Raw genomic sequence first — 6,000 nt, forward strand, 5'->3', positions numbered from 1 at the left:
TATTGGGTTGTTTGTTTTCTTGCTATTGAGCTTCATGTGCTGCTTGTAAATTTTGGAGATTAATCCTTTGTCAGTTGTTTCACTTGCAAATATTTTCTCCCATTCTGAGGGCTATCTTTTGGTCTTGTTTATGGTTTCCTTCGCTGTGCAAAAGCTTTGAATTTTCATTAGGTCCAAATTGTTTATTTTTGTTTTTATTTCCATTACTCTAGGAGGTGGGTCAAAAAGGATCTTGCTGTGATTTATGTCATAGAGTGTTCTGCCTATATTTTCCTCTAAGAGTTTCATAGTTTCTGGCCTTACATTTAGGTCTTTAATCCATTTTGAGCTTATTTTTGTGTATGGTGTTAGGGAGTGATCTAATCTCATACTTTTACATGTACCTGTCCAGTTTTCCCAGCACCACTTATTGAAGAGGCTGTCCTTTCTACACTGTACATTCCTGCCTCCTTTATCAAAAATAAGGTGACCATATGTGCGTGGGTTAATCTCTGGGCTTCCTATCCTGTTCCATTGATCTATCTTTCTGTTTTTGTGCCAGTACCATACTGTCTTGATTACTGTAGCTTTGTAGTACAGTCTGAAGTCAGGGAGCCTGATTTGTCCAGCTCCTTTTTTCCTTCTCAAGACTGCTTTGGCTATTCGGGGTCTTTCGTGTTTCCACACAAATTGTGAAATTTTTTGTTCTAGTTCTGTGGAACATGCCACTGGTAGTTTGATAGGGACTGCATTGAATCTATAGATTGCTTTGGGTAGTAGAGTCATTTTCACAATGTTGATTCTTCCAATCCAAGAACATGGTAGGTATATCTCTCCATCTATTTGTATCATCTTTAATTTCTTTCATCAGTGTCTTATAATTATCTGCATACAGGTCTTTTGTCTCCTTAGGTAGGTATATTCCTAGATATTTTATTCTTTTTGTTGCAATGGTAAATGGGAGTGTTTTCTTGATTTCACTTTCAGATTTTTCATCATTAGTGTATAGGAATGCCAGAGACTTCTGTGCATTAATTTTGTATCCTGCTACTTTACCAAATTCTTTGATTAGCTCTGGTAGTTTTCTAGTAGCATCTTTAGGATTCTCTATGTATAGTATAATGTCATCTGCAAACAGTGATATCTTTACTTTTTCTTTTCCGATGTGGATTCTTTTTATTTCCGTTTCTTCTCTGATTGCTGTGGCTAAAACTTCCAAAACTATGTTGAATAAGAGTGATGAGAGGGGGCAACCTTGTCTTGTTACTGATCTTAGTGGAAATGCTTTGAGTTTTTCACCATTGAGGATGATGTTGGCTGTGGACTTGTCATATATGGCCTTTATTATGTTGAGGAAAGTTCCCTCTATGCCTACTTTCTGCAGGGTTTTTATCATAAATGGGTGTTGAAATTTGTCAGAAGCTTTCTCTGCATCTATTGAGATGATCATAAGGTTTTTCTCCTTCAATTTGTTAATATGGTATATCACATTGATTGATTTGCGTATATTGAAGAATCCTTGCATTCCTGGAATAAACCCCACTTGCTCATGGTATAGGGTCCTTTTAATGTGCTGTTGGATTCTGTTTGCTAGTATTTTGTTGAGGATTTTTGCGTCTATGTTCATCAGTGATATTGGCCTGTAGTTTTCTTTCTTTGTGACATCCTTGTCTGGTTTTGGTATGAAGATGAAGGTGGCCTCGTAGAAGGAATTTGGGAGTGTTACTCACTCTGCTATATTTTGGAAGAGTTTGAGAAGGATAGGTGTTAGCTCTTCTCTAAATATTTGATAGAATTCGCCTGTGAAGTGAAATCTCCTGGTCTGGGCTTTTGTTTGTTGGAAGATTTTTAATCACAGTTTCAATTTCAGTGCTTGTGATTGGTCTGTTGATATTTTCTATTTCTTCCTGATTCAGCCTTGGCATGTTGTGCATTTCTAAGAATTTGTCCATTTCTTCCAGGTTTTCCATTTTATTGGCATAGTGTTGCTTGTAGTAATCTCTCATTATCTTTGTCTTTCTGCAGTGTCAGTTGTTACTTCTCCTTTTTCATTTCTAATTCTATTGATTTGAGTCTTCTCCCTTTTTTCTTGATGAGTCTGGCTAATAGTTTATCAATTTTGTTCATCTTCTCAAAGAACCAGCTTTTAGTTTTATTGATCTTTGCTATCATTTCCTTCATTTCTTTTTCATTTATTCATGATCTGATCTTTATGATTTCTTTCCTTCTGCTAATTTTGGGGATTTTTTTTTCTTCTTTCTCTAATTGCTTTAGGTGCAAGGTTAGGTTTTTTATTCTAGAGGCTTCCTGTTTCTTAAGGTAGGATTGTATTGCTATAAATTTCCCTGTTAGAACTGCTTTTGCTGCATTCCATAGGTTTTGGGTCATTGTGTCTCCATTGTCATTTGTTTCTAGGTTTTTTTTTAAATTTCCTTTGATTTTTTCAGTGATCACTTCATTATGAAATAGTGTATTGTTTAGCCTCCATGTGTTTGTATTTTTTACAGAGCTTTTCCTGTAATTGATATCTAATCTCATAGTGTTGTGGTCGGAAAAGATACTTTATACAATTTCAATTTTCTTACATTTACCAATGCTTGATTTGTGACCCAAGATATGATCTATCCTGCAGAATGTTCCATGAGCACTTGAGAAAAATGTGTATTCTGTTGTTTTTGGATGGAATGTCCTATAAATATCAATTAAATCCATCTTGTTTAATGTATCATTTAAAGCTTGTGTTTCATTATTAGTTTTCATTTTGGATGATCTGACCATTGGTGAAAGTGGGGTGTTAAAGTCCCCTAATATGAATCTGTTGCTGTCGATTTCCCCTTTTATGGTTATTCGTATTTGCCTTATGTATTGAGGTGCTCCTATGTTGGGTGCATAAATATTTACAATTGTTATATCTTCTTCTTGGATCGATCCCTTGATCATTATGTAGTGTCCTTTGTTGTCTCTTCTAATAGTCTTTATTTTAGTCTATTTTGTCTGATATGAGAATTGCTACTTCAGCTTTCTTTTGGTTTCCTTTTGCATGGAATATCTTTCTCCATCCCGTCACTTTCAGTCTGTATGTGTTCTCTAGGTCTGAAGTGGGTCTCTTGTAGACAGCATATGTATGGGTCTTGTTTTTGTATCCATTCAGCCAATCTGTGTCTTTTGGTGGGAGCATTTACTCCATTTACATTTAAGGTAATTATCAATATGTATGTTCCTATTCCCATTTTCTAAATTGTTTTGTGTTTGTTATTATAGGTCTTTTCCTTCTCTTGTGTTTCTTGCCTAGAGAAGTTCCTTTAGCATTTGTTGTAAAGCTGGTTTGGTGGTGCTGAACTCCCTCAGCTTTTGCTTGTCAGTAAAGATTTTAATTTCTCCATCAAATCTGAAGGAGATCCTTGCTGGGTAGAGTAATCTTGGTTGTAGGTTTTTCTCCTTCATCACTTTAAATATGTGCTGCCAGTCCCTTCTGGTTTGCAGAGTTTCTGCTGAAAGATCAGCTGTTAACCTTATGGGGATTCCCTTGTGTTTTATTTGTTGCTTTTCCCTGTTGTCTTTAATGTGTTTTCTTTGTATTTAATTTTTGACACTTTGATTAATATGTGTCTTGGCATGTTTCTACTTGGATTTATCCTGTATTGGACTGTCTGTGCTTCCTGGACTTGATTAGCTATTTCCTTTCCCATATTAGGGAAGTTTTCAACTATAATCTCTTCAAATATTTTCTCAGTCCCTTTCTTTTTGTCTTCTCCTTCTGGAACCCCTATAATTCAAATGTTGGTGCATTTAACGTTGTCCCAGAGGTCTCTGAGACTGTCCTCAGTTATTTTCATTCTTTTTTCTTTATTCTGCTCTGCAGTAGTTATTTCCACTATTTTATCTTCCAGGTCACTTATCCATTCTTCTGCTTCAGTTATTCTGCTATTGATCCCATCTAGAGTAATTTTAATTTCATTTATTGTGTTGTTCATCTTTGTTTGTTTCATCTTTAGTTCTTCTAGGTCCTTGTTAAATGTTTCTTGCATCTTCTCTATTCTATTTCCAAGATTTTGGATCATCTTTACTATCATTATTCTGAATTCTTTTTCAGGTAGACTGCCTACTTCCTCTTCATTTATTAGGTCTGGTGGGTTTTTATCTTGCTCCTTCATCTGCTGTGTGTTTTTCTGTCTTCTCCTTTTGCTTATCTTACTGTGTTTGGGGTCTCCTTTTTACAGGCTGCAGGTTCATAGTTCCCATTGTTTTTGGTGTCTGACCCCAGTGGCTAAAGTTGGTTCAGTTGGTTGTGAAGGCTTCTTGGTGGAGGGGACTTGTGCCTGTGTTCTCATGGATGAGGTAGGATCTTGCCTTTCTGGTGATCAGGTCCATGTCTGGTGATGTGTTTTGGGGTGTCTGTGGACTTATTATGATTTTAGGCAGCCTCTCTGCTATTGGGTGGCGTTGTGTGCCTGTCTTGCTAGTTGTTTCGCATAGGGTGTCCAGCACTGTAGCTTGCTGATCGGTGAGTGAAGCTGGGTGCTGGTGTTGAGATGGAGGTCTCTGGGAGATTTTTGCCATTTGATATTATGTGGAGCTGGGAGGTCTCTTGTGGACCAGTGTCCTAAAGTTGGCTCTCCCACCGCCGAGGCACAGCACTGACTCCTGGCTGCATTACCAAGAGACTTTCATCCACACAGCTCAGAATAAAAGGGAGTAAAAGTCAAAAGAAAAAAAAAAGAAAGAAAGAAAGAAAGAAAGAAAGAAAGAAAGAAAGAAAGAAAGAAAGAAAGAAAGAAAGAAAGGAAGGATAAGAGAAAATAAAGTAAGGTAAAATAAAATAAAGTTATTAAAATAAAAAATATTAAGTAAAAAAATTTTTTAAGTAAGAAACAAACCAACAAAATACAGACAGATAGAACCCTAGGACAAATAGTGAAAGCAAAGCTATACAGACAAAATCTCACACAGAAGCATACACACTCACAAAAAGAGGAAAAGGGGAAAAAAATAATAAATCTTGCTCTCGAAGTGCACCTCCTCAATTTGGGAAGATTCGTTGTCTATTCAGGTATTCCACAGATGCAGTGTACATCAAGTTGATTGTGGAGATTTAATCCGCTGCTCCTGAGGCTACTGGGAGAGATTTCCCTTTCTCTTCTTTGTTCGCACAGCTCCTGGGGTTCAGCTTTGGATTTGGCCCTGCCTCTGCCTGTAGGTCGCCAGAGGGCATCTGTTCTTTGCTCAGACAGGACAGGGTTAAAGGAGCAGTTGACTCGGGGGCTTTGGCTCACTCAGGCCCGGGGGGAGGGATGGGTACGGAGTGCAGGGCGAGCCTGCGGCGTCAGAGACTGGCATGATGTTGCACCAGCCTGAGGTGCGCCGTGCGTTCTCCCGGGGAATTTGTCCCTGGATCCCGGGACCCTGGCAGTGGCGGGCTGCACAGTCTCCCTAGAAGGGAGGTATGGAGAGTTACCTGTGCTCACACACAGGCTTCTTGGTGGCGGCAGCAGCAGCCTTAGCGTCTCATGCCCGTCGCTGGGGTCCACGCCCGTCTCTGGAGCTCCTTTAAGCAGCGCTCTTAATCCCCTCTCCTCGGGCACCAGGAAACAAAGAGGGAAGAAAAAGTCTCTTGCCTCTTCGGCAGGTCCAGAGTTTTTCTCGGACTCCCTCCTGGCTAGCCGTGGAGCACTAACCCCTTCAGTCTGTGTTCCCGCTGCCAGTCCTCTCCCTGCGCTCCGACTGAAGCCCAAGCCTGAGCTCGCAGCCCCGCCCGCCCCGGCGGGTGAGCAGACAAGCCTCTCGGGCTGGTGAGTGCTCGTCGGCACAGATCCTCTGTGTGGAAATCTCTCCACTTTGCCCTCTGCACCCCTATTGCTGCACTCTCCTCCACAGCTCCAAAGCTCCCCACCTCCGCCACCCGCAGTATCCACCCGCAAAGGGTCTTCTAGTGTGTAGAAACCTTTCCTCTTTCACGGCTCCCTCCCACTGGGGCAGGTCTCGTCCCTATTCTTTTGTCTATGCTTATTCTTTTTTCTTTTG

The sequence above is a fragment of the Lagenorhynchus albirostris genome, chromosome 10 (assembly GCF_949774975.1).
Source record: "Lagenorhynchus albirostris chromosome 10, mLagAlb1.1, whole genome shotgun sequence".
NCBI classification, from domain to species: domain Eukaryota; kingdom Metazoa; phylum Chordata; class Mammalia; order Artiodactyla; family Delphinidae; genus Lagenorhynchus; species Lagenorhynchus albirostris.